Consider the following 27,607-nt stretch of genomic DNA (forward strand, 5'->3'; position numbering starts at 1 on the left):
TCTTTCTGATTTTAGAAACTGCATTAAAGAAGGGGTGCACCGGTCCTGGAGATACTGCAATACCAGGTCAATGCGTGGAGTGGACAGAGCAAGCTCTTTTTCCATCTCCCTGTTCTAAAAATCCATTTAATATATGGTCCCCAGATAGGGGACGTATCAGATATTAAACTGATAAGAACAGATACTACACTTGATCTTAGCCAAAAGGCCGAGAAGCGATAACCAGAATTGGTTTCAAACTACGGAGCCACCCAAGGATCCTGAAAAGTCCATTTGTGGAGATGAGCTCCTGGACTCCCGTTAAGAAGACATGTTGTCAACCTCTAGATCCCTTACATGCCTGCACTTTTCGGCTTGCTGCTGCTGCAATCCACGCGTTTTAGATCTGCATAACTCCACCTCTTTAAACACAGCACCTTCACCCCCTGCTGTTCCCACCCGCCTCAACACCGTTGGAAGGGAGGAGAACCAATTAAGGCGGGGGGTGGGGTGGAACGAGCAGCTGTCTACCCTTAGCAGGAGGGCTCCTGATTACATACCTCTCCTGCTGCTGCTGCTGCTGGCTGTCCAGCAGCAGACTGAAGGTGGCTGCTGCTGTGCACAGGTATATAAAGGCTCAGAGCCTATTATGACACGCGCAGCCAGCGTTCCATTGCCACATTCCATCTACTGCAGGCAGGATACCTGGCTGGCTGAATGTCGCTGAGAAGCTCACAGAGACCGCCATAAGCAACAGTTTAACAGAATGCCACAGACTAATCAACCAAACTTTTTGGGTTGGGTTCTCTTTTATAGTCTGCAGGCATTAAATGAAAGAAGTCAGTGTTCCAGCAGAGGGAGACAACGTTTCAGAAAAGGCATTGTAGCAAACCAAAAAAGAAATTTTAAGCGCAGCAGAGTAACCAGCGCACATACCTGTTAGCTCAGGTGAGTTTAAAAGGCTGCTGTTGATAACAAGGGCATTTGCTAAATAGATGGTGTGTGTGCAACAATATACTGAAAGGTCAATTATATTGTGCAGCTTATCTCACACCTGTAGTTATTTAGGTGAAAGCTCCAAAATGCTTGCCTAATATGTCTGTTTATCCAAAAGGAAGTAAAAAGGGAGAGCTAGAAAGATAGCATTGCATCACATTACATGGCAATGCAATGCACAGTTGCTGAAGTTGAACCAAAATGAGCTTGTAATCTGGCTTCTGCAACTTTGAACATGAAAAATCCAATGAGGAGAAGAAAAGCAAAGCCAAAGAGTCCATCCCAAAATCCGACAAACAAGCAAAATGAACAAAAAACATTGAATTCAATTCTTTCTGATTTTAGAAACTGCATTAAAGAAGGGGTGCACCGGTCCTGGAGATACTGCAATACCAGGTCAATGCGTGGAGTGGACAGAGCAAGCTCTTTTTCCATCTCCCTGTTCTAAAAATCCATTTAATATATGGTCCCCAGATAGGGGACGTATCAGATATTAAACTGATAAGAACAGATACTACACTTGATCTTCGCCAAAAGGCCGAGAAGCGATAACCAGAATTGGTTTCAAACTACGGAGCCACCCAAGGATCCTGAAAAGTCCATTTGTGGAGATGAGCTCCTGGACTCCCGTTAAGAAGACATGTTGTCAACCTCTAGATCCCTTACATGCCTGCACTTTTCGGCTTGCTGCTGCTGCAATCCACGCGTTTTAGATCTGCATAACTCCACCTCTTTAAACACAGCACCTTCACCCCCTGCTGTTCCCACCCGCCTCAACACCGTTGGAAGGGAGGAGAACCAATTAAGGCGGGGGGTGGGGTGGAACGAGCAGCTGTCTACCCTTAGCAGGAGGGCTCCTGATTACATACCTCTCCTGCTGCTGCTGCTGCTGGCTGTCCAGCAGCAGACTGAAGGTGGCTGCTGCTGTGCACAGGTATATAAAGGCTCAGAGCCTATTATGACACGCGCAGCCAGCGTTCCATTGCCACATTCCATCTACTGCAGGCAGGATACCTGGCTGGCTGAATGTCGCTGAGAAGCTCACAGAGACCGCCATAAGCAACAGTTTAACAGAATGCCACAGACTAATCAACCAAACTTTTTGGGTTGGGTTCTCTTTTATAGTCTGCAGGCATTAAATGAAAGAAGTCAGTGTTCCAGCAGAGGGAGACAACGTTTCAGAAAAGGCATTGTAGCAAACCAAAAAAGAAATTTTAAGCGCAGCAGAGTAACCAGCGCACATACCTGTTAGCTCAGGTGAGTTTAAAAGGCTGCTGTTGATAACAAGGGCATTTGCTAAATAGATGGTGTGTGTGCAACAATATACTGAAAGGTCAATTATATTGTGCAGCTTATCTCACACCTGTAGTTATTTAGGTGAAAGCTCCAAAATGCTTGCCTAATATGTCTGTTTATCCAAAAGGAAGTAAAAAGGGAGAGCTAGAAAGATAGCATTGCATCACATTACATGGCAATGCAATGCACAGTTGCTGAAGTTGAACCAAAATGAGCTTGTAATCTGGCTTCTGCAACTTTGAACATGAAAAATCCAATGAGGAGAAGAAAAGCAAAGCCAAAGAGTCCATCCCAAAATCCGACAAACAAGCAAAATGAACAAAAAACATTGAATTCAATTCTTTCTGATTTTAGAAACTGCATTAAAGAAGGGGTGCACCGGTCCTGGAGATACTGCAATACCAGGTCAATGCGTGGAGTGGACAGAGCAAGCTCTTTTTCCATCTCCCTGTTCTAAAAATCCATTTAATATATGGTCCCCAGATAGGGGACGTATCAGATATTAAACTGATAAGAACAGATACTACACTTGATCTTAGCCAAAAGGCCGAGAAGCGATAACCAGAATTGGTTTCAAACTACGGAGCCACCCAAGGATCCTGAAAAGTCCATTTGTGGAGATGAGCTCCTGGACTCCCGTTAAGAAGACATGTTGTCAACCTCTAGATCCCTTACATGCCTGCACTTTTCGGCTTGCTGCTGCTGCAATCCACGCGTTTTAGATCTGCATAACTCCACCTCTTTAAACACAGCACCTTCACCCCCTGCTGTTCCCACCCGCCTCAACACCGTTGGAAGGGAGGAGAACCAATTAAGGCGGGGGGTGGGGTGGAACGAGCAGCTGTCTACCCTTAGCAGGAGGGCTCCTGATTACATACCTCTCCTGCTGCTGCTGCTGCTGGCTGTCCAGCAGCAGACTGAAGGTGGCTGCTGCTGTGCACAGGTATATAAAGGCTCAGAGCCTATTATGACACGCGCAGCCAGCGTTCCATTGCCACATTCCATCTACTGCAGGCAGGATACCTGGCTGGCTGAATGTCGCTGAGAAGCTCACAGAGACCGCCATAAGCAACAGTTTAACAGAATGCCACAGACTAATCAACCAAACTTTTTGGGTTGGGTTCTCTTTTATAGTCTGCAGGCATTAAATGAAAGAAGTCAGTGTTCCAGCAGAAGGAGACAACGTTTCAGAAAAGGCATTGTAGCAAACCAAAAAAGAAATTTTAAGCGCAGCAGAGTAACCAGCGCACATACCTGTTAGCTCAGGTGAGTTTAAAAGGCTGCTGTTGATAACAAGGGCATTTGCTAAATAGATGGTGTGTGTGCAACAATATACTGAAAGGTCAATTATATTGTGCAGCTTATCTCACCACCTGTAGTTATTTAGGTGAAAGCTCCAAAATGCTTGCCTAATATGTCTGTTTATCCAAAAGGAAGTAAAAAGGGAGAGCTAGAAAGATAGCATTGCATCACATTACATGGCAATGCAATGCACAGTTGCTGAAGTTGAACCAAAATGAGCTTGTAATCTGGCTTCTGCAACTTTGAACATGAAAAATCCAATGAGGAGAAGAAAAGCAAAGCCAAAGAGTCCATCCCAAAATCCGACAAACAAGCAAAATGAACAAAAAACATTGAATTCAATTCTTTCTGATTTTAGAAACTGCATTAAAGAAGGGGTGCACCGGTCCTGGAGATACTGCAATACCAGGTCAATGCGTGGAGTGGACAGAGCAAGCTCTTTTTCCATCTCCCTGTTCTAAAAATCCATTTAATATATGGTCCCCAGATAGGGGACGTATCAGATATTAAACTGATAAGAACAGATTTTTTTTTTTTTTTTATCGAAAGCCCGAATTCGTGTACAAAACCCGAGTGCGCTTAAAAAAGTGACAAGTGCCACAAAAAAAGTGCACTAGGATGCTGGTCTTCTTGAAACCCTCTCCAAAAGGAGAAGGGTCCCCCAAACCATTCCCCGTCCCTCCGAGCCAAAAGGCCACAGCGAGGAACAGGGACAAAAAGCCACCTCCAGCCGAAGCCAGAGGCGACCCAATCTTACCCCCAGCACCTGCCCGAGTTCTCACCCGAGCAAGGCACTGGGAGCCAAAGACTGTGCTCCCCTCCCGGAAGAGGGGAGCCAACAACGCTCTCCTCCCGAAAGAGGAGAGCCAGGGGGGTTCAGGGGGGAGCGGAACCTGATGGCCACACACTCCCCCCCTAGACCTGCCAAGAGAGGAACCCGTAAGGGAACCGCATCCCGACAAAATCCTAGTAGGACGTGACACACGTGAATAAGTGGACACACAGTGACAAAGAAATTAAATAAATAGTGAAGGTTTCACAGTATAATACTGCCCGGACCTTCGACCGGGAATTGAAAAATTCCCCATCCTAAGGCCAGAAGGCCCGGAATAAGGGTGTGTGCGAAGAAAGAAAATTTGAAGTGCTTGTGCAAATGTGCCATAAACTCAAGTGGGGTTCCCAATCCCAGTGAGTTAAGGCACCCCAGGGTCACCATTCCTGGGGCACTTCACACTTCGGGCTTTCGATCTTCCCCGGCCCAATGGCGTCGATCCTGGGGGGCCATGCTTTCCACCAGATGACTATATTAGCCACCTGGCGTACTAACAAGCGCCTAAACCCCAGTGTGCATAATGTATCAATCTACTAGGGCGGCCAACATCCAAAACCGCCTTTTCGAAAGATACTACACTTGATCTTAACCAAAAGGCCGAGAAGCGATAACCAGAATTGGTTTCAAACTACGGAGCCACCCAAGGATCCTGAAAAGTCCATTTGTGGAGATGAGCTCCTGGACTCCCGTTAAGAAGACATGTTGTCAACCTCTAGATCCCTTACATGCCTGCACTTTTCGGCTTGCTGCTGCTGCAATCCACGCGTTTTAGATCTGCATAACTCCACCTCTTTAAACACAGCACCTTCACCCCCTGCTGTTCCCACCCGCCTCAACACCGTTGGAAGGGAGGAGAACCAATTAAGGCGGGGGGTGGGGTGGAACGAGCAGCTGTCTACCCTTAGCAGGAGGGCTCCTGATTACATACCTCTCCTGCTGCTGCTGCTGCTGGCTGTCCAGCAGCAGACTGAAGGTGGCTGCTGCTGTGCACAGGTATATAAAGGCTCAGAGCCTATTATGACACGCGCAGCCAGCGTTCCATTGCCACATTCCATCTACTGCAGGCAGGATACCTGGCTGGCTGAATGTCGCTGAGAAGCTCACAGAGACCGCCATAAGCAACAGTTTAACAGAATGCCACAGACTAATCAACCAAACTTTTTGGGTTGGGTTCTCTTTTATAGTCTGCAGGCATTAAATGAAAGAAGTCAGTGTTCCAGCAGAAGGAGACAACGTTTCAGAAAAGGCATTGTAGCAAACCAAAAAAGAAATTTTAAGCGCAGCAGAGTAACCAGCGCACATACCTGTTAGCTCAGGTGAGTTTAAAAGGCTGCTGTTGATAACAAGGGCATTTGCTAAATAGATGGTGTGTGTGCAACAATATACTGAAAGGTCAATTATATTGTGCAGCTTATCTCACCACCTGTAGTTATTTAGGTGAAAGCTCCAAAATGCTTGCCTAATATGTCTGTTTATCCAAAAGGAAGTAAAAAGGGAGAGCTAGAAAGATAGCATTGCATCACATTACATGGCAATGCAATGCACAGTTGCTGAAGTTGAACCAAAATGAGCTTGTAATCTGGCTTCTGCAACTTTGAACATGAAAAATCCAATGAGGAGAAGAAAAGCAAAGCCAAAGAGTCCATCCCAAAATCCGACAAACAAGCAAAATGAACAAAAAACATTGAATTCAATTCTTTCTGATTTTAGAAACTGCATTAAAGAAGGGGTGCACCGGTCCTGGAGATACTGCAATACCAGGTCAATGCGTGGAGTGGACAGAGCAAGCTCTTTTTCCATCTCCCTGTTCTAAAAATCCATTTAATATATGGTCCCCAGATAGGGGACGTATCAGATATTAAACTGATAAGAACAGATTTTTTTTTTTTTTATCGAAAGCCCGAATTCGTGTACAAAACCCGAGTGCGCTTAAAAAAGTGACAAGTGCCACAAAAAAAGTGCACTAGGATGCTGGTCTTCTTGAAACCCTCTCCAAAAGGAGAAGGGTCCCCCAAACCATTCCCCGTCCCTCCGAGCCAAAAGGCCACAGCGAGGAACAGGGACAAAAAGCCACCTCCAGCCGAAGCCAGAGGCGACCCAATCTTACCCCCAGCACCTGCCCGAGTTCTCACCCGAGCAAGGCACTGGGAGCCAAAGACTGTGCTCCCCTCCCAGAAGAGGGGAGCCAACAACGCTCTCCTCCCGAAAGAGGAGAGCCAGGGGGGTTCAGGGGGGAGCGGAACCTGATGGCCACACACTCCCCCCCTAGACCTGCCAAGAGAGGAACCCGTAAGGGAACCGCATCCCAACAAAATCCTAGTAGGACGTGACACACGTGAATAAGTGGACACACAGTGACAAAGAAATTAAATAAATAGTGAAGGTTTCACAGTATAATACTGCCCGGACCTTCGACCGGGAATTGAAAAATTCCCCATCCTAAGGCCAGAAGGCCCGGAATAAGGGTGTGTGCGAAGAAAGAAAATTTGAAGTGCTTGTGCAAATGTGCCATAAACTCAAGTGGGGTTCCCAATCCCAGTGAGTTAAGGCACCCCAGGGTCACCACTCCTGGGGCACTTCACACTTCGGGCTTTCGATCTTCCCCGGCCCAATGGCGTCGATCCTGGGGGGCCATGCTTTCCACCAGATGACTATATTAGCCACCTGGCGTACTAACAAGCGCCTAAACCCCAGTGTGCATAATGTATCAATCTACTAGGGCGGCCAACATCCAAAACAGCCTTTTCGAAAGATACTACACTTGATCTTAGCCAAACGGCCGAGAAGCGATAACCAGAATTGGTTTCAAACTACGGAGCCACCCAAGGATCCTGAAAAGTCCATTTGTGGAGATGAGCTCCTGGACTCCCGTTAAGAAGACATGTTGTCAACCTCTAGATCCCTTACATGCCTGCACTTTTTGGCTTGCTGCTGCTGCAATCCACGCGTTTTAGATCTGCATAACTCCACCTCTTTAAACACAGCACCTTCACCCCCTGCTGTTCCCACCCGCCTCAACACCGTTGGAAGGGAGGAGAACCAATTAAGGCGGGGGGTGGGGTGGAACGAGCAGCTGTCTACCCTTAGCAGGAGGGCTCCTGATTACATACCTCTCCTGCTGCTGCTGCTGCTGGCTGTCCAGCAGCAGACTGAAGGTGGCTGCTGCTGTGCACAGGTATATAAAGGCTCAGAGCCTATTATGACACGTGCAGCCAGCGTTCCATTGCCACATTCCATCTACTGCAGGCAGGATACCTGGCTGGCTGAATGTCGCTGAGAAGCTCACAGAGACCGCCATAAGCAACAGTTTAACAGAATGCCACAGACTAATCAACCAAACTTTTTGGGTTGGGTTCTCTTTTATAGTCTGCAGGCATTAAATGAAAGAAGTCAGTGTTCCAGCAGAAGGAGACAACGTTTCAGAAAAGGCATTGTAGCAAACCAAAAAAGAAATTTTAGTGGCAGCAGAGTAACCAGCGCACATACCTGTTAGCTCAGGTGAGTTTAAAAGGCTGCTGTTGATAACAAGGGCATTTGCTAAATAGATGGTGTGTGTGCAACAATATACTGAAAGGTCAATTATATTGTGCAGCTTATCTCACCACCTGTAGTTATTTAGGTGAAAGCTCCAAAATGCTTGCCTAATATGTCTGTTTATCCAAAAGGAAGTAAAAAGGGAGAGCTAGAAAGATAGCATTGCATCACATTACATGGCAATGCAATGCACAGTTGCTGAAGTTGAACCAAAATGAGCTTGTAATCTGGCTTCTGCAACTTTGAACATGAAAAATCCAATGAGGAGAAGAAAAGCAAAGCCAAAGAGTCCATCCCAAAATCCGACAAACAAGCAAAATGAACAAAAAACATTGAATTCAATTCTTTCTGATTTTAGAAACTGCATTAAAGAAGGGGTGCACCGGTCCTGGAGATACTGCAATACCAGGTCAATGCGTGGAGTGGACAGAGCAAGCTCTTTTTCCATCTCCCTGTTCTAAAAATCCATTTAATATATGGTCCCCAGATAGGGGACGTATCAGATATTAAACTGATAAGAACAGATACTACACTTGATCTTAGCCAAAAGGCCGAGAAGCAATAACCAGAATTGGTTTCAAACTACGGAGCCACCCAAGGATCCTGAAAAGTCCATTTGTGGAGATGAGCTCCTGGACTCCCGTTAAGAAGACATGTTGTCAACCTCTAGATCCCTTACATGCCTGCACTTTTCGGCTTGCTGCTGCTGCAATCCACGCGTTTTAGATCTGCATAACTCCACCTCTTTAAACACAGCACCTTCACCCCCTGCTGTTCCCACCCGCCTCAACACCGTTGGAAGGGAGGAGAACCAATTAAGGCGGGGGGTGGGGTGGAACGAGCAGCTGTCTACCCTTAGCAGGAGGGCTCCTGATTACATACCTCTCCTGCTGCTGCTGCTGCTGGCTGTCCAGCAGCAGACTGAAGGTGGCTGCTGCTGTGCACAGGTATATAAAGGCTCAGAGCCTATTATGACACGCGCAGCCAGCGTTCCATTGCCACATTCCATCTACTGCAGGCAGGATACCTGGCTGGCTGAATGTCGCTGAGAAGCTCACAGAGACCGCCATAAGCAACAGTTTAACAGAATGCCACAGACTAATCAACCAAACTTTTTGGGTTGGGTTCTCTTTTATAGTCTGCAGGCATTAAATGAAAGAAGTCAGTGTTCCAGCAGAAGGAGACAACGTTTCAGAAAAGGCATTGTAGCAAACCAAAAAAGAAATTTTAAGCGCAGCAGAGTAACCAGCGCACATACCTGTTAGCTCAGGTGAGTTTAAAAGGCTGCTGTTGATAACAAGGGCATTTGCTAAATAGATGGTGTGTGTGCAACAATATACTGAAAGGTCAATTATATTGTGCAGCTTATCTCACCACCTGTAGTTATTTAGGTGAAAGCTCCAAAATGCTTGCCTAATATGTCTGTTTATCCAAAAGGAAGTAAAAAGGGAGAGCTAGAAAGATAGCATTGCATCACATTACATGGCAATGCAATGCACAGTTGCTGAAGTTGAACCAAAATGAGCTTGTAATCTGGCTTCTGCAACTTTGAACATGAAAAATCCAATGAGGAGAAGAAAAGCAAAGCCAAAGAGTCCATCCCAAAATCCGACAAACAAGCAAAATGAACAAAAAACATTGAATTCAATTCTTTCTGATTTTAGAAACTGCATTAAAGAAGGGGTGCACCGGTCCTGGAGATACTGCAATACCAGGTCAATGCGTGGAGTGGACAGAGCAAGCTCTTTTTCCATCTCCCTGCTCTAAAAATCCATTTAATATATGGTCCCCAGATAGGGGACGTATCAGATATTAAACTGATAAGAACAGATACTACACTTGATCTTAGCCAAAAGGCCGAGAAGCGATAACCAGAATTGGTTTCAAACTACGGAGCCACCCAAGGATCCTGAAAAGTCCATTTGTGGAGATGAGCTCCTGGACTCCCGTTAAGAAGACATGTTGTCAACCTCTAGATCCCTTACATGCCTGCACTTTTCGGCTTGCTGCTGCTGCTGCAATCCACGCGTTTTAGATCTGCATAACTCCACCTCTTTAAACACAGCACCTTCACCCCCTGCTGTTCCCACCCGCCTCAACACCGTTGGAAGGGAGGAGAACCAATTAAGGCGGGGGGTGGGGTGGAACGAGCAGCTGTCTACCCTTAGCAGGAGGGCTCCTGATTACATACCTCTCCTGCTGCTGCTGCTGCTGGCTGTCCAGCAGCAGACTGAAGGTGGCTGCTGCTGTGCACAGGTATATAAAGGCTCAGAGCCTATTATGACACGTGCAGCCAGCGTTCCATTGCCACATTCCATCTACTGCAGGCAGGATACCTGGCTGGCTGAATGTCGCTGAGAAGCTCACAGAGACCGCCATAAGCAACAGTTTAACAGAATGCCACAGACTAATCAACCAAACTTTTTGGGTTGGGTTCTCTTTTATAGTCTGCAGGCATTAAATGAAAGAAGTCAGTGTTCCAGCAGAAGGAGACAACGTTTCAGAAAAGGCATTGTAGCAAACCAAAAAAGAAATTTTAAGCGCAGAAGAGTAACCAGCGCACATACCTGTTAGCTCAGGTGAGTTTAAAAGGCTGCTGTTGATAACAAGGGCATTTGCTAAATAGATGGTGTGTGTGCAACAATATACTGAAAGGTCAATTATATTGTGCAGCTTATCTCACCACCTGTAGTTATTTAGGTGAAAGCTCCAAAATGCTTGCCTAATATGTCTGTTTATCCAAAAGGAAGTAAAAAGGGAGAGCTAGAAAGATAGCATTGCATCACATTACATGGCAATGCAATGCACAGTTGCTGAAGTTGAACCAAAATGAGCTTGTAATCTGGCTTCTGCAACTTTGAACATGAAAAATCCAATGAGGAGAAGAAAAGCAAAGCCAAAGAGTCCATCCCAAAATCCGACAAACAAGCAAAATGAACAAAAAACATTGAATTCAATTCTTTCTGATTTTAGAAACTGCATTAAAGAAGGGGTGCACCGGTCCTGGAGATACTGCAGTACCAGGTCAATGCGTGGAGTGGACAGAGCAAGCTCTTTTTCCATCTCCCTGCTCTAAAAATCCATTTAATATATGGTCCCCAGATAGGGGACGTATCAGATATTAAACTGATAAGAACAGATACTACACTTGATCTTAGCCAAAAGGCCGAGAAGCGATAACCAGAATTGGTTTCAAACTACGGAGCCACCCAAGGATCCTGAAAAGTCCATTTGTGGAGATGAGCTCCTGGACTCCCGTTAAGAAGACATGTTGTCAACCTCTAGATCCCTTACATGCCTGCACTTTTCGGCTTGCTGCTGCTGCAATCCACGCGTTTTAGATCTGCATAACTCCACCTCTTTAAACACAGCACCTTCACCCCCTGCTGTTCCCACCCGCCTCAACACCGTTGGAAGGGAGGAGAACCAATTAAGGCGGGGGGTGGGGTGGAACGAGCAGCTGTCTACCCTTAGCAGGAGGGCTCCTGATTACATACCTCTCCTGCTGCTGCTGCTGCTGGCTGTCCAGCAGCAGACTGAAGGTGGCTGCTGCTGTGCACAGGTATATAAAGGCTCAGAGCCTATTATGACACGCGCAGCCAGCGTTCCATTGCCACATTCCATCTACTGCAGGCAGGATACCTGGCTGGCTGAATGTCGCTGAGAAGCTCACAGAGACCGCCATAAGCAACAGTTTAACAGAATGCCACAGACTAATCAACCAAACTTTTTGGGTTGGGTTCTCTTTTATAGTCTGCAGGCATTAAATGAAAGAAGTCAGTGTTCCAGCAGAAGGAGACAACGTTTCAGAAAAGGCATTGTAGCAAACCAAAAAAGAAATTTTAAGCGCAGCAGAGTAACCAGCGCACATACCTGTTAGCTCAGGTGAGTTTAAAAGGCTGCTGTTGATAACAAGGGCATTTGCTAAATAGATGGTGTGTGTGCAACAATATACTGAAAGGTCAATTATATTGTGCAGCTTATCTCACCACCTGTAGTTATTTAGGTGAAAGCTCCAAAATGCTTGCCTAATATGTCTGTTTATCCAAAAGGAAGTAAAAAGGGAGAGCTAGAAAGATAGCATTGCATCACATTACATGGCAATGCAATGCACAGTTGCTGAAGTTGAACCAAAATGAGCTTGTAATCTGGCTTCTGCAACTTTGAACATGAAAAATCCAATGAGGAGAAGAAAAGCAAAGCCAAAGAGTCCATCCCAAAATCCGACAAACAAGCAAAATGAACAAAAAACATTGAATTCAATTCTTTCTGATTTTAGAAACTGCATTAAAGAAGGGGTGCACCGGTCCTGGAGATACTGCAATACCAGGTCAATGCGTGGAGTGGACAGAGCAAGCTCTTTTTCCATCTCCCTGCTCTAAAAATCCATTTAATATATGGTCCCCAGATAGGGGACGTATCAGATATTAAACTGATAAGAACAGATACTACACTTGATCTTAGCCAAAAGGCCGAGAAGCGATAACCAGAATTGGTTTCAAACTACGGAGCCACCCAAGGATCCTGAAAAGTCCATTTGTGGAGATGAGCTCCTGGACTCCCGTTAAGAAGACATGTTGTCAACCTCTAGATCCCTTACATGCCTGCACTTTTCGGCTTGCTGCTGCTGCTGCAATCCACGCGTTTTAGATCTGCATAACTCCACCTCTTTAAACACAGCACCTTCACCCCCTGCTGTTCCCACCCGCCTCAACACCGTTGGAAGGGAGGAGAACCAATTAAGGCGGGGGGTGGGGTGGAACGAGCAGCTGTCTACCCTTAGCAGGAGGGCTCCTGATTACATACCTCTCCTGCTGCTGCTGCTGCTGGCTGTCCAGCAGCAGACTGAAGGTGGCTGCTGCTGTGCACAGGTATATAAAGGCTCAGAGCCTATTATGACACGCGCAGCCAGCGTTCCATTGCCACATTCCATCTACTGCAGGCAGGATACCTGGCTGGCTGAATGTCGCTGAGAAGCTCACAGAGACCGCCATAAGCAACAGTTTAACAGAATGCCACAGACTAATCAACCAAACTTTTTGGGTTGGGTTCTCTTTTATAGTCTGCAGGCATTAAATGAAAGAAGTCAGTGTTCCAGCAGAAGGAGACAACGTTTCAGAAAAGGCATTGTAGCAAACCAAAAAAGAAATTTTAAGCGCAGAAGAGTAACCAGCGCACATACCTGTTAGCTCAGGTGAGTTTAAAAGGCTGCTGTTGATAACAAGGGCATTTGCTAAATAGATGGTGTGTGTGCAACAATATACTGAAAGGTCAATTATATTGTGCAGCTTATCTCACCACCTGTAGTTATTTAGGTGAAAGCTCCAAAATGCTTGCCTAATATGTCTGTTTATCCAAAAGGAAGTAAAAAGGGAGAGCTAGAAAGATAGCATTGCATCACATTACATGGCAATGCAATGCACAGTTGCTGAAGTTGAACCAAAATGAGCTTGTAATCTGGCTTCTGCAACTTTGAACATGAAAAATCCAATGAGGAGAAGAAAAGCAAAGCCAAAGAGTCCATCCCAAAATCCGACAAACAAGCAAAATGAACAAAAAACATTGAATTCAATTCTTTCTGATTTTAGAAACTGCATTAAAGAAGGGGTGCACCGGTCCTGGAGATACTGCAGTACCAGGTCAATGCGTGGAGTGGACAGAGCAAGCTCTTTTTCCATCTCCCTGCTCTAAAAATCCATTTAATATATGGTCCCCAGATAGGGGACGTATCAGATATTAAACTGATAAGAACAGATACTACACTTGATCTTAGCCAAAAGGCCGAGAAGCGATAACCAGAATTGGTTTCAAACTACGGAGCCACCCAAGGATCCTGAAAAGTCCATTTGTGGAGATGAGCTCCTGGACTCCCGTTAAGAAGACATGTTGTCAACCTCTAGATCCCTTACATGCCTGCACTTTTCGGCTTGCTGCTGCTGCAATCCACGCGTTTTAGATCTGCATAACTCCACCTCTTTAAACACAGCACCTTCACCCCCTGCTGTTCCCACCCGCCTCAACACCGTTGGAAGGGAGGAGAACCAATTAAGGCGGGGGGTGGGGTGGAACGAGCAGCTGTCTACCCTTAGCAGGAGGGCTCCTGATTACATACCTCTCCTGCTGCTGCTGCTGCTGGCTGTCCAGCAGCAGACTGAAGGTGGCTGCTGCTGTGCACAGGTATATAAAGGCTCAGAGCCTATTATGACACGCGCAGCCAGCGTTCCATTGCCACATTCCATCTACTGCAGGCAGGATACCTGGCTGGCTGAATGTCGCTGAGAAGCTCACAGAGACCGCCATAAGCAACAGTTTAACAGAATGCCACAGACTAATCAACCAAACTTTTTGGGTTGGGTTCTCTTTTATAGTCTGCAGGCATTAAATGAAAGAAGTCAGTGTTCCAGCAGAAGGAGACAACGTTTCAGAAAAGGCATTGTAGCAAACCAAAAAAGAAATTTTAAGCGCAGCAGAGTAACCAGCGCACATACCTGTTAGCTCAGGTGAGTTTAAAAGGCTGCTGTTGATAACAAGGGCATTTGCTAAATAGATGGTGTGTGTGCAACAATATACTGAAAGGTCAATTATATTGTGCAGCTTATCTCACCACCTGTAGTTATTTAGGTGAAAGCTCCAAAATGCTTGCCTAATATGTCTGTTTATCCAAAAGGAAGTAAAAAGGGAGAGCTAGAAAGATAGCATTGCATCACATTACATGGCAATGCAATGCACAGTTGCTGAAGTTGAACCAAAATGAGCTTGTAATCTGGCTTCTGCAACTTTGAACATGAAAAATCCAATGAGGAGAAGAAAAGCAAAGCCAAAGAGTCCATCCCAAAATCCGACAAACAAGCAAAATGAACAAAAAACATTGAATTCAATTCTTTCTGATTTTAGAAACTGCATTAAAGAAGGGGTGCACCGGTCCTGGAGATACTGCAATACCAGGTCAATGCGTGGAGTGGACAGAGCAAGCTCTTTTTCCATCTCCCTGTTCTAAAAATCCATTTAATATATGGTCCCCAGATAGGGGACGTATCAGATATTAAACTGATAAGAACAGATTTTTTTTTTGATTGAATATATCTTTTATTAGCACAAAAAATAAGTTAACAGACAGTGTACAGTGCCGCAGCCCAGTACACACAGAATTCTACATCATATTTACATAGCATGAGGATACGACGCACTAACTAGACACATCACACCCCTATGCTACACAAAACACTCAATCTGAAAGAAAAAGTATGTCAATCAATACAGTACGACGAACCGTGATAAGGGATGGAGATTGGGAAAAAGGGGATGGGGAGGGGAAAATCACAGGCCCGAAGCTTTATTGAAAGACAAGACACATAAGAGGAGAGGGGGAGGAGGGGTTTAGTCCTCATCCTCGTCCTCCGGACCGTCCATGATGGAATAGTCTCTGAGCAGGCTGTGGATCAGCCTGCGGCAGTCCTGGATGGACATCCTCTCCCTCCTCAAGATGAGCCGGTTCCTGGCGACCCAAACGGCATCCTTGAAGCAGTTCATAAGGCGCCAAGCCTCCTGGATGGCTCCGACGGTATGAACCCCAGGGAAGAGTCCGTAAAGCACAGAATGGTGCGATAGGCTCGCCCTCGGGACAGAGTTCCTCAGGTCGTCCTCAAGTGCAGTCAATAGGCGCTGTGCAAATCCGCAGTCCCAAAAAGTGTGCAAAGATGTTTCCTCCACGAAGGGGCACCTTGGGCAGTACCGGGTCTTGCACAGGTTCCGGGCATGCATGAATGACCGGACGGGCAGTCTGCCCTGAATCGCCATCCACGTCAAGTCCTTGTGCCCGTTGGTCAGCCTGTCAGACGACACATTTGTCCACACAGTCTCCAGCGTGTCCTGGTGAAGTCCTGTGATGTTCTCCACGTCATCCTTGGCTCTGATTAGCTTGTGGATAGTTTTGGGCTTCCACAAGTCGGGCTTGAGTCCCTCCAGTTGATGCTCCCCCACAAATCGAACGACGTCTCCATAGAACCATGGCGTCGTCCAGTTGTAGGGGAAGGAGCTGTCCCACTTGTCCCAGCCGAGTCGCCTCCAAAGAGGAAGCAGGAAGAAGCGAGACATGGACCTGCCCGCGGAGCCATTCTTGACTTGCAAAGTCCGGCGGACACAATCACACACAAAAGAGGATCGCAGGAGGGTGGGGATATCTGGAACGCCCTTCCCACCCTTGCGAGGCTCCTTGTACATGACGGCCCGCCTGACTCTGTCCATCTTGGATCCCCAGACAAAGTGAAACACTGTCCTGGTAATGGCCCTGCACACAGTGACGTGTGGGGGCCAGGCCTGCGCCGTGTACTGCAAGACGGGCAGGACCTCATTACGCAGGACGAGTGCCTTACCCTCACAAGTGAGGTGTCTGAGGCTCCAGAGTCCGATCCGTTGCTTCACCTTGGCCAAGCGTTCTTGCCAGGACTTGAGGGCCGCTCCTTCCTTCCCGAACCAGACTCCCAGCACCTTGAGGAAATCCGGTTGAATGTTGAAGGGGAAGGGGGCGGAGGAGGCCGGCTGCCAATCCCCGAAGAGCATGGCTTCCGACTTCCTGCAGTTGACTTTGGCCCCTGAAGCCCGGCCGAACCTCTCACACGTCTGGACGAGGGCGTCGACTGAACCACGATCAGCGCAGAAGACGGTGACGTCGTCCATGTAGAGCGAGCACTTGACCTCGTGTCGTCCCGGACCCGGTGCGGTGATCCCTCTGATCTCTCCATTCTGCCGGATAGCCTCTGCGAAGAGTTCTATAACACAAACAAAAAGAAGAGGTGATAGAGGGCAGCCTTGTCTGACCCCAGAGAGGACAGGGAAGGGGTCAGTCTTCCAGCCGTTCACCAACACCGAGCTGTGGATATCAAAATACATCAGACGGACATACGAACAAAACATGTTACCCAAACCTAACCGGTGCAGAGCTCGGCCCATGAACTCGTGGGAAACCCGGTCAAAGGCCTTCTCCTGATCCAAGGAGACCAGGGCCGCGTGTGCGCGGCGGACCTTGATGTACTCGACCGTGTCCCGCACGAGAGCGAGGCTGTCTGCGATGCGACGTCCAGGGATGCCGCAGGTCTGGTCCGGGTGGATGATCCGTCCGATGACCATCTTAAGTCGTGTCGCCATCGTCTTGGCCAGGATCTTGTAGTCCACGTTGAGCAGAGTGATGGGACGCCAATTCCTCAGGTCGCACCTCTCTCCCTTCCGCTTGTACAGGATCGTGACCATTCCTTCCCTCAAAGATGGAGGCATTCTACCCTCCACCACCATCTCCTCGTACAGGTCCAACAGGTCCGGACAGATGAGGTCTCCCAGCGCTACATAGAGCTCCGCTGGAAGACCATCACTGCCCGGGGTCCTGCCGGTCCTAAAGGATTTAGCGGCAGAGAGCAATTCGCCCACCATCAGAGGTTTGTCCAAGGCTGCCGTGCCTGCAGGATCAAGATGGTTAGTGATACCTGACAGGAACTTATCAGCAGCGTCGGGGTCGGTAGTCTTGTGGGAGTAGAGTTCGCTGTAGAAGTCGCTGACGACCCTCATCACGTCCTCCTTCCCACGTCGCATGTTTCCGCTCTCGTCTCGCAGCTCGTTCAGGGGCGTGTGACCGGCATGAAGTTTCCTGAAAAAGAATGAGTTACATTTCTCACCCTTCTCCAGATTCTCCACTTTGGAACGGAAGACGATTCGCTTGGACTCCTCCTCAAAGTGCCTTTTCAGGCTCTTCTTGGTCTCCTCCAGCTCCTCCCTCACGTCCCAGCCGCAGTGAAGAAGGTCCTGCAGCGACCGCAGCTCGCGCTGCAGCCCTCTGAAGTCCCTCCTCTTCTCACACGCCTGTTGTCGACCCTTGGCCTGAAAGAAACAGCGAAACTCAAGTTTAACATATTCCCACCAATCAGAGACTGTTTGGAAGCTACCCTTGTAGGACTGCCACATTGCGTAGGCTGCTCTCAGCTCCTCCACGACTTCATCCTGAGCCAGCAGAGCACAATTCAGCTTCCAGGAGCCGGGGCCGGACGGAAAACCGTCGCCGAGGACACCTTGTAAGTGAATGGCTCTGTGGTCGGAGAAGAAGCAGGAGACCATCGAGTGCCTACTCTGCCTGACTGCCCGAGAGGTGAACACAAAGTCAATCCTGGAGCGGAGTGAGCCATCGGGTCGGCTCCACGAATAGTTCATGGAGCCTCTCCCCATGGAGCCCACCACGTCCTGAAGAGAGGCCTCGGTTACCATCTCGATGAGCAGCTTGGACGTGATGTCCAACTTGGCAGATGTGCCAGAACTACGACCATCCTCCTCGATGGGGCAGTTGAAATCCCCGGCCATCACTAAGGTCCTGGTGGTGGCAAGCTGAAGCCGCAGGGTCTGGAAAAGCTCCAAACGCTCATTCTTCAGTGGGGACGCATACACGTTGATGAACCTGACAGGTTCTCCCGCCCAGTTGCCATCTACAACAAGAGCCCTGCCGCAGATGAGCTCCTGGACGGACTCAAGCGTGAATGCGCCCCCCCTGATCAGAATTGCGACCCCCGCAGACTTGCAGTCACCCCCACCGGACCAGTAGGATGGACCGTGGGACCACTCCCTGGCCAGATGTTTGAAGGACCTAGAGGAGGGAAGGGAACATTCCTGCAACATATAAACATCACACAATTGGGAAGTAAGGAAGGCATAAATAGTCTGACGTCTGAACTTGTCCTTGATGCTCCTGACATTAATGGAAAATAAGTTAATATTAGCCATCATGTAGGGAAAAAAGAAAAAGTTAGCGCAGGCAATACACCTTAGTTACCACTCCGGTCGGGTGGTCCCTCGTCGGTGTTGACTGCTGGTGACGGGATCACCAGCAGGCCCTCTTCCTCCATCTGGTCAAGCAGCGCGGCCTCGATCTCGGCGACCACCAGTTCCTCCTCTTCTGGCTCGGCCACCAGGGTCTCAACCATGTGCTCCATCTCTTCTGGCTCAGGGAGGGTATCCTCCTTTTCGCCTACGAAATCCAGAATCTTCTTTTTGGAGGATTCAGTAGCAGGGCTGTCCTCCACCTTCCTCTTTCCCCGGGTTGGAACTGGGGAGACAAGAAGGGGAAAATCCTCCTCGGAATAGATAGCGGCGGGTGGAGGAAAGGTTAATTCCACCGCTACCATGGTCTGGGGAGGGAGAATGGCTGCCGGGGCAGGGGAAAGGACACCTGCTGAGGAGTAGGGGAAGGAGGAAGAGGAAGTGGAATCCTCAGCAGGGGTGGCCGGGGTGGGGGGGGATTGGACGGGGGTGGCAGGGGGAGGGATCGAGAGAGGGGTGACAGAACTCTTACCCTCCTTTGACTTTTTCTTCTGCTTCGGAGCTGCTGGGACCGTCGCTGGGTCTTTGGCCACCGACTCCTTGACCGCTTTGGCCTTGGTCGTCTCGGCCTTGGCCGCTGGGGCCTTGGTCGTCGCGTCCTTGACCTTCACAGGCCTGGTCGTCGGGGCCTTGTCCTCCGTAGCTGGGGTCGTCGCAACCACCGATGCCCAGGATCTCTCACGCTTGGGGCAATCCTTGTACAGATGAGCCGCCAGCCCACACAGGTTGCAGGACGTCTTCTTCGGGCAGTCCTTCGAGCTGTGTCCCGTCACTCGACAAATCCTGCAGGCATCCTCCTTGCAGTCCTTCATCTCGTGGCCGTTCTTGCCGCATCTCCTGCAGTTCCGCGGCATGTCCGGGTAATAGATGAGGCCGTAGGAGTTGCCCAGGGAGAATGTCGGGGGCAGGTGCCGAAGTCCGTCTGAGTACGCCAGGTCCCTGTGAAGTCTAACGGTCACCGACCACTTACCTGTCCAGAAGCCGAGTCCATTCAGGATGTGAGAGGGTTCCTTCACAACCAAACAGAAGCGTCTCAGGAAGGTACAGATGTCTTGGCCTGGGGTGTGCGGGTTGCGCATGGAGACCGTGATCCTCCTTTCATCCCTCTGGATAGGGCAGCTACCTGTAAAGGCAGAGAAAGAATTATCCGGTCCTTTTGCGCTTACCATTTCCCAGAACCTCCTGCAGGTGTTCACAGTGGCGAAGGTGATGAAGAAGATCCCCGTCAAGAAGGTCTGGATGCTGAGGGTGTCCGACCTGGAGAAGCCTCGATCCAGCAGCATCTTCTGGCAGAACACGTCCGAGGACATGTCCGGCACCCTCCCATCCACTTCCTTCAGCTTCAGGGCCACCGTCTGCCGCATCCATGGCTCCAGGGCTGGAGCTTCGTGGCGGGGCTTCTGGGGTCCCTTCTGCTGGCCAGTCGTGGAGGCAGAGTCCTTGGGGTCAGAATCGGCTCCTGGCTGGGCCCTCCTGGCTGTCTCCTGCTCCAGGCTCTTCTTTTCGGCCTTCCTCGCAGCGCTTGCCATGGCTTTCCTCCTGCAGTTACTTCTTGGAGCTGGATCTGGAACTCTTCCCGGAATGGGTGGAGCTATGCAGATTCTTCTCCCGTCGTGTTCTGGACAAATTCCCCGAAAGGTCTTTGTCTCGATGATTTTCTTCCTCGAAGATTCCACAGGACAGCCCGATTCTTCTCCGAGTCTTCGTCTTCTTCTGGATTCTTTAGAGCTTCTTCCTCCCACCGATATCCGCCTTCCTTCTCCGATGTCAGCTGGGCTCCGAAGCTCTTCTCCTTCCGAGTTCGATCGCTCTCGTCAAGTGTAGATCGTAGCTCTTGTGTTCTTAAAAGAACAGATACTACACTTGATCTTAGCCAAAAGGCCGAGAAGCGATAACCAGAATTGGTTTCAAACTACGGAGCCACCCAAGGATCCTGAAAAGTCCATTTGTGGAGATGAGCTCCTGGACTCCCGTTAAGAAGACATGTTGTCAACCTCTAGATCCCTTACATGCCTGCACTTTTCGGCTTGCTGCTGCTGCAATCCACGCGTTTTAGATCTGCATAACTCCACCTCTTTAAACACAGCACCTTCACCCCCTGCTGTTCCCACCCGCCTCAACACCGTTGGAAGGGAGGAGAACCAATTAAGGCGGGGGGTGGGGTGGAACGAGCAGCTGTCTACCCTTAGCAGGAGGGCTCCTGATTACATACCTCTCCTGCTGCTGCTGCTGCTGGCTGTCCAGCAGCAGACTGAAGGTGGCTGCTGCTGTGCACAGGTATATAAAGGCTCAGAGCCTATTATGACACGCGCAGCCAGCGTTCCATTGCCACATTCCATCTACTGCAGGCAGGATACCTGGCTGGCTGAATGTCGCTGAGAAGCTCACAGAGACCGCCATAAGCAACAGTTTAACAGAATGCCACAGACTAATCAACCAAACTTTTTGGGTTGGGTTCTCTTTTATAGTCTGCAGGCATTAAATGAAAGAAGTCAGTGTTCCAGCAGAAGGAGACAACGTTTCAGAAAAGGCATTGTAGCAAACCAAAAAAGAAATTTTAAGCGCAGCAGAGTAACCAGCGCACATACCTGTTAGCTCAGGTGAGTTTAAAAGGCTGCTGTTGATAACAAGGGCATTTGCTAAATAGATGGTGTGTGTGCAACAATATACTGAAAGGTCAATTATATTGTGCAGCTTATCTCACCACCTGTAGTTATTTAGGTGAAAGCTCCAAAATGCTTGCCTAATATGTCTGTTTATCCAAAAGGAAGTAAAAAGGGAGAGCTAGAAAGATAGCATTGCATCACATTACATGGCAATACAATGCACAGTTGCTGAAGTTGAACCAAAATGAGCTTGTAATCTGGCTTCTGCAACTTTGAACATGAAAAATCCAATGAGGAGAAGAAAAGCAAAGCCAAAGAGTCCATCCCAAAATCCGACAAACAAGCAAAATGAACAAAAAACATTGAATTCAATTCTTTCTGATTTTAGAAACTGCATTAAAGAAGGGGTGCACCGGTCCTGGAGATACTGCAATACCAGGTCAATGCGTGGAGTGGACAGAGCAAGCTCTTTTTCCATCTCCCTGTTCTAAAAATCCATTTAATATATGGTCCCCAGATAGGGGACGTATCAGATATTAAACTGATAAGAACAGATACTACACTTGATCTTAGCCAAAAGGCCGAGAAGCGATAACCAGAATTGGTTTCAAACTACGGAGCCACCCAAGGATCCTGAAAAGTCCATTTGTGGAGATGAGCTCCTGGACTCCCGTTAAGAAGACATGTTGTCAACCTCTAGATCCCTTACATGCCTGCACTTTTCGGCTTGCTGCTGCTGCAATCCACGCGTTTTAGATCTGCATAACTCCACCTCTTTAAACACAGCACCTTCACCCCCTGCTGTTCCCACCCGCCTCAACACCGTTGGAAGGGAGGAGAACCAATTAAGGCGGGGGGTGGGGTGGAACGAGCAGCTGTCTACCCTTAGCAGGAGGGCTCCTGATTACATACCTCTCCTGCTGCTGCTGCTGCTGGCTGTCCAGCAGCAGACTGAAGGTGGCTGCTGCTGTGCACAGGTATATAAAGGCTCAGAGCCTATTATGACACGCGCAGCCAGCGTTCCATTGCCACATTCCATCTACTGCAGGCAGGATACCTGGCTGGCTGAATGTCGCTGAGAAGCTCACAGAGACCGCCATAAGCAACAGTTTAACAGAATGCCACAGACTAATCAACCAAACTTTTTGGGTTGGGTTCTCTTTTATAGTCTGCAGGCATTAAATGAAAGAAGTCAGTGTTCCAGCAGAAGGAGACAACGTTTCAGAAAAGGCATTGTAGCAAACCAAAAAAGAAATTTTAAGCGCAGCAGAGTAACCAGCGCACATACCTGTTAGCTCAGGTGAGTTTAAAAGGCTGCTGTTGATAACAAGGGCATTTGCTAAATAGATGGTGTGTGTGCAACAATATACTGAAAGGTCAATTATATTGTGCAGCTTATCTCACCACCTGTAGTTATTTAGGTGAAAGCTCCAAAATGCTTGCCTAATATGTCTGTTTATCCAAAAGGAAGTAAAAAGGGAGAGCTAGAAAGATAGCATTGCATCACATTACATGGCAATGCAATGCACAGTTGCTGAAGTTGAACCAAAATGAGCTTGTAATCTGGCTTCTGCAACTTTGAACATGAAAAATCCAATGAGGAGAAGAAAAGCAAAGCCAAAGAGTCCATCCCAAAATCCGACAAACAAGCAAAATGAACAAAAAACATTGAATTCAATTCTTTCTGATTTTAGAAACTGCATTAAAGAAGGGGTGCACCGGTCCTGGAGATACTGCAATACCAGGTCAATGCGTGGAGTGGACAGAGCAAGCTCTTTTTCCATCTCCCTGCTCTAAAAATCCATTTAATATATGGTCCCCAGATAGGGGACGTATCAGATATTAAACTGATAAGAACAGATACTACACTTGATCTTAGCCAAAAGGCCGAGAAGCGATAACCAGAATTGGTTTCAAACTACGGAGCCACCCAAGGATCCTGAAAAGTCCATTTGTGGAGATGAGCTCCTGGACTCCCGTTAAGAAGACATGTTGTCAACCTCTAGATCCCTTACATGCCTGCACTTTTCGGCTTGCTGCTGCTGCAATCCACGCGTTTTAGATCTGCATAACTCCACCTCTTTAAACACAGCACCTTCACCCCCTGCTGTTCCCACCCGCCTCAACACCGTTGGAAGGGAGGAGAACCAATTAAGGCGGGGGGTGGGGTGGAACGAGCAGCTGTCTACCCTTAGCAGGAGGGCTCCTGATTACATACCTCTCCTGCTGCTGCTGCTGCTGGCTGTCCAGCAGCAGACTGAAGGTGGCTGCTGCTGTGCACAGGTATATAAAGGCTCAGAGCCTATTATGACACGCGCAGCCAGCGTTCCATTGCCACATTCCATCTACTGCAGGCAGGATACCTGGCTGGCTGAATGTCGCTGAGAAGCTCACAGAGACCGCCATAAGCAACAGTTTAACAGAATGCCACAGACTAATCAACCAAACTTTTTGGGTTGGGTTCTCTTTTAAAGTCTGCAGGCATTAAATGAAAGAAGTCAGTGTTCCAGCAGAAGGAGACAACGTTTCAGAAAAGGCATTGTAGCAAACCAAAAAAGAAATTTTAAGCGCAGCAGAGTAACCAGCGCACATACCTGTTAGCTCAGGTGAGTTTAAAAGGCTGCTGTTGATAACAAGGGCATTTGCTAAATAGATGGTGTGTGTGCAACAATATACTGAAAGGTCAATTATATTGTGCAGCTTATCTCACCACCTGTAGTTATTTAGGTGAAAGCTCCAAAATGCTTGCCTAATATGTCTGTTTATCCAAAAGGAAGTAAAAAGGGAGAGCTAGAAAGATAGCATTGCATCACATTACATGGCAATGCAATGCACAGTTGCTGAAATTGAACCAAAATGAGCTTGTAATCTGGCTTCTGCAACTTTGAACATGAAAAATCCAATGAGGAGAAGAAAAGCAAAGCCAAAGAGTCCATCCCAAAATCCGACAAACAAGCAAAATGAACAAAAAACATTGAATTCAATTCTTTCTGATTTTAGAAACTGCATTAAAGAAGGGGTGCACCGGTCCTGGAGATACTGCAATATCAGGTCAATGCGTGGAGTGGACAGAGCAAGCTCTTTTTCCATCTCCCTGTTCTAAAAATCCATTTAATATATGGTCCCCAGATAGGGGACGTATCAGATATTAAACTGATAAGAACAGATACTACACTTAATCTTAGCCAAAAGGCCGAGAAGCGATAACCAGAATTGGTTTCAAACTACGGAGCCACCCAAGGATCCTGAAAAGTCCATTTGTGGAGATGAGCTCCTGGACTCCCGTTAAGAAGACATGTTGTCAACCTCTAGATCCCTTACATGCCTGCACTTTTCGGCTTGCTGCTGCTGCAATCCACGCGTTTTAGATCTGCATAACTCCACCTCTTTAAACACAGCACCTTCACCCCCTGCTGTTCCCACCCGCCTCAACACCGTTGGAAGGGAGGAGAACCAATTAAGGTGGGGGGTGGGGTGGAACGAGCAGCTGTCTACCCTTAGCAGGAGGGCTCCTGATTACATACCTCTCCTGCTGCTGCTGCTGCTGGCTGTCCAGCAGCAGACTGAAGGTGGCTGCTGCTGTGCACAGGTATATAAAGGCTCAGAGCCTATTATGACACGCGCAGCCAGCGTTCCATTGCCACATTCCATCTACTGCAGGCAGGATACCTGGCTGGCTGAATGTCGCTGAGAAGCTCACAGAGACCGCCATAAGCAACAGTTTAACAGAATGCCACAGACTAATCAACCAAACTTTTTGGGTTGGGTTCTCTTTTATAGTCTGCAGGCATTAAATGAAAGAAGTCAGTGTTCCAGCAGAAGGAGACAACGTTTCAGAAAAGGCATTGTAGCAAACCAAAAAAGAAATTTTAAGCGCAGCAGAGTAACCAGCGCACATACCTGTTAGCTCAGGTGAGTTTAAAAGGCTGCTGTTGATAACAAGGGCATTTGCTAAATAGATGGTGTGTGTGCAACAATATACTGAAAGGTCAATTATATTGTGCAGCTTATCTCACCACCTGTAGTTATTTAGGTGAAAGCTCCAAAATGCTTGCCTAATATGTCTGTTTATCCAAAAGGAAGTAAAAAGGGAGAGCTAGAAAGATAGCATTGCATCACATTACATGGCAATGCAATGCACAGTTGCTGAAGTTGAACCAAAATGAGCTTGTAATCTGGCTTCTGCAACTTTGAACATGAAAAATCCAATGAGGAGAAGAAAAGCAAAGCCAAAGAGTCCATCCCAAAATCCGACAAACAAGCAAAATGAACAAAAAACATTGAATTCAATTCTTTCTGATTTTAGAAACTGCATTAAAGAAGGGGTGCACCGGTCCTGGAGATACTGCAATACCAGGTCAATGCGTGGAGTGGACAGAGCAAGCTCTTTTTCCATCTCCCTGTTCTAAAAATCCATTTAATATATGGTCCCCAGATAGGGGACGTATCAGATATTAAACTGATAAGAACAGATACTACACTTGATCTTAGCCAAAAGGCCGAGAAGCGATAACCAGAATTGGTTTCAAACTACGGAGCCACCCAAGGATCCTGAAAAGTCCATTTGTGGAGATGAGCTCCTGGACTCCCGTTAAGAAGACATGTTGTCAACCTCTAGATCCCTTACATGCCTGCACTTTTCGGCTTGCTGCTGCTGCAATCCACGCGTTTTAGATCTGCATAACTCCACCTCTTTAAACACAGCACCTTCACCCCCTGCTGTTCCCACCCGCCTCAACACCGTTGGAAGGGAGGAGAACCAATTAAGGCGGGGGGTGGGGTGGAACGAGCAGCTGTCTACCCTTAGCAGGAGGGCTCCTGATTACATACCTCTCCTGCTGCTGCTGCTGCTGGCTGTCCAGCAGCAGACTGAAGGTGGCTGCTGCTGTGCACAGGTATATAAAGGCTCAGAGCCTATTATGACACGCGCAGCCAGCGTTCCATTGCCACATTCCATCTACTGCAGGCAGGATACCTGGCTGGCTGAATGTCGCTGAGAAGCTCACAGAGACCGCCATAAGCAACAGTTTAACAGAATGCCACAGACTAATCAACCAAACTTTTTGGGTTGGGTTCTCTTTTATAGTCTGCAGGCATTAAATGAAAGAAGTCAGTGTTCCAGCAGAAGGAGACAACGTTTCAGAAAAGGCATTGTAGCAAACCAAAAAAGAAATTTTAAGCGCAGCAGAGTAACCAGCGCACATACCTGTTAGCTCAGGTGAGTTTAAAAGGCTGCTGTTGATAACAAGGGCATTTGCTAAATAGATGGTGTGTGTGCAACAATATACTGAAAGGTCAATTATATTGTGCAGCTTATCTCACCACCTGTAGTTATTTAGGTGAAAGCTCCAAAATGCTTGCCTAATATGTCTGTTTATCCAAAAGGAAGTAAAAAGGGAGAGCTAGAAAGATAGCATTGCATCACATTACATGGCAATGCAATGCACAGTTGCTGAAGTTGAACCAAAATGAGCTTGTAATCTGGCTTCTGCAACTTTGAACATGAAAAATCCAATGAGGAGAAGAAAAGCAAAGCCAAAGAGTCCATCCCAAAATCCGACAAACAAGCAAAATGAACAAAAAACATTGAATTCAATTCTTTCTGATTTTAGAAACTGCATTAAAGAAGGGGTGCACCGGTCCTGGAGATACTGCAATACCAGGTCAATGCGTGGAGTGGACAGAGCAAGCTCTTTTTCCATCTCCCTGTTCTAAAAATCCATTTAATATATGGTCCCCAGATAGGGGACGTATCAGATATTAAACTGATAAGAACAGATACTACACTTGATCTTAGCCAAAAGGCCGAGAAGCGATAACCAGAATTGGTTTCAAACTACGGAGCCACCCAAGGATCCTGAAAAGTCCATTTGTGGAGATGAGCTCCTGGACTCCCGTTAAGAAGACATGTTGTCAACCTCTAGATCCCTTACTTGCCTGCACTTTTCGGCTTGCTGCTGCTGCAATCCACGCGTTTTAGATCTGCATAACTCCACCTCTTTAAACACAGCACCTTCACCCCCTGCTGTTCCCACCCGCCTCAACACCGTTGGAAGGGAGGAGAACCAATTAAGGCGGGGGGTGGGGTGGAACGAGCAGCTGTCTACCCTTAGCAGGAGGGCTCCTGATTACATACCTCTCCTGCTGCTGCTGCTGCTGGCTGTCCAGCAGCAGACTGAAGGTGGCTGCTGCTGTGCACAGGTATATA

The 27,607-nt window shown here is 47.8% G+C and overlaps 16 non-coding genes and 1 pseudogene across 16 annotated transcripts; all 17 read right to left on the reverse strand.

The window, feature by feature from the left end:
• Positions 1–29: 29 nt before the first annotated feature.
• Positions 30–220, reverse strand: LOC141227547 (U2 spliceosomal RNA). Its single transcript, XR_012294537.1, has one exon. It is a non-coding gene; the product is annotated as a U2 spliceosomal RNA (small nuclear RNA).
• Positions 221–1,334: 1,114 nt separating this feature from the next.
• Positions 1,335–1,525, reverse strand: LOC141227088 (U2 spliceosomal RNA). The gene has a single exon (XR_012294197.1). It is a non-coding gene; the product is annotated as a U2 spliceosomal RNA (small nuclear RNA).
• Positions 1,526–2,639: 1,114 nt separating this feature from the next.
• On the reverse strand, positions 2,640–2,830 carry LOC141227548 (U2 spliceosomal RNA). The gene has a single exon (XR_012294538.1). It is a non-coding gene; the product is annotated as a U2 spliceosomal RNA (small nuclear RNA).
• A 1,115-nt stretch (positions 2,831–3,945) lies between these two features.
• Positions 3,946–4,128, reverse strand: LOC141227226 (U2 spliceosomal RNA). The gene has a single exon (XR_012294316.1). It is a non-coding gene; the product is annotated as a U2 spliceosomal RNA (small nuclear RNA).
• Positions 4,129–6,129: 2,001 nt separating this feature from the next.
• On the reverse strand, positions 6,130–6,315 carry LOC141227209 (U2 spliceosomal RNA). The gene has a single exon (XR_012294301.1). It is a non-coding gene; the product is annotated as a U2 spliceosomal RNA (small nuclear RNA).
• Positions 6,316–8,311: 1,996 nt separating this feature from the next.
• On the reverse strand, positions 8,312–8,502 carry LOC141226947 (U2 spliceosomal RNA). The gene has a single exon (XR_012294060.1). It is a non-coding gene; the product is annotated as a U2 spliceosomal RNA (small nuclear RNA).
• A 1,115-nt stretch (positions 8,503–9,617) lies between these two features.
• On the reverse strand, positions 9,618–9,808 carry LOC141226934 (U2 spliceosomal RNA). Its single transcript, XR_012294049.1, has one exon. It is a non-coding gene; the product is annotated as a U2 spliceosomal RNA (small nuclear RNA).
• A 1,118-nt stretch (positions 9,809–10,926) lies between these two features.
• On the reverse strand, positions 10,927–11,117 carry LOC141226978 (U2 spliceosomal RNA). The gene has a single exon (XR_012294091.1). It is a non-coding gene; the product is annotated as a U2 spliceosomal RNA (small nuclear RNA).
• Positions 11,118–12,232: 1,115 nt separating this feature from the next.
• On the reverse strand, positions 12,233–12,423 carry LOC141226935 (U2 spliceosomal RNA). Its single transcript, XR_012294050.1, has one exon. It is a non-coding gene; the product is annotated as a U2 spliceosomal RNA (small nuclear RNA).
• Positions 12,424–13,541: 1,118 nt separating this feature from the next.
• LOC141226979 (U2 spliceosomal RNA) lies at positions 13,542–13,732 on the reverse strand. Its single transcript, XR_012294092.1, has one exon. It is a non-coding gene; the product is annotated as a U2 spliceosomal RNA (small nuclear RNA).
• Positions 13,733–14,847: 1,115 nt separating this feature from the next.
• On the reverse strand, positions 14,848–15,044 carry LOC141227125 (U2 spliceosomal RNA). Its single transcript, XR_012294232.1, has one exon. It is a non-coding gene; the product is annotated as a U2 spliceosomal RNA (small nuclear RNA).
• Positions 15,045–20,608: 5,564 nt separating this feature from the next.
• On the reverse strand, positions 20,609–20,686 carry LOC141227290 (U2 spliceosomal RNA; annotated as a pseudogene).
• A 1,115-nt stretch (positions 20,687–21,801) lies between these two features.
• On the reverse strand, positions 21,802–21,992 carry LOC141227549 (U2 spliceosomal RNA). Its single transcript, XR_012294539.1, has one exon. It is a non-coding gene; the product is annotated as a U2 spliceosomal RNA (small nuclear RNA).
• A 1,115-nt stretch (positions 21,993–23,107) lies between these two features.
• Positions 23,108–23,298, reverse strand: LOC141226936 (U2 spliceosomal RNA). Its single transcript, XR_012294051.1, has one exon. It is a non-coding gene; the product is annotated as a U2 spliceosomal RNA (small nuclear RNA).
• Positions 23,299–24,413: 1,115 nt separating this feature from the next.
• Positions 24,414–24,604, reverse strand: LOC141227103 (U2 spliceosomal RNA). Its single transcript, XR_012294211.1, has one exon. It is a non-coding gene; the product is annotated as a U2 spliceosomal RNA (small nuclear RNA).
• A 1,115-nt stretch (positions 24,605–25,719) lies between these two features.
• Positions 25,720–25,910, reverse strand: LOC141227551 (U2 spliceosomal RNA). The gene has a single exon (XR_012294541.1). It is a non-coding gene; the product is annotated as a U2 spliceosomal RNA (small nuclear RNA).
• Positions 25,911–27,025: 1,115 nt separating this feature from the next.
• Positions 27,026–27,216, reverse strand: LOC141227552 (U2 spliceosomal RNA). The gene has a single exon (XR_012294542.1). It is a non-coding gene; the product is annotated as a U2 spliceosomal RNA (small nuclear RNA).
• Between the last annotated feature and the right edge of the window lie 391 nt (positions 27,217–27,607).

This window comes from Phyllobates terribilis, unplaced genomic scaffold (assembly GCF_046119375.1).
Source record: "Phyllobates terribilis strain yellow unplaced genomic scaffold, ASM4611937v1 Scaffold_416__1_contigs__length_1633014, whole genome shotgun sequence".
Taxonomy (NCBI): Eukaryota; Metazoa; Chordata; class Amphibia; order Anura; family Dendrobatidae; genus Phyllobates; species Phyllobates terribilis.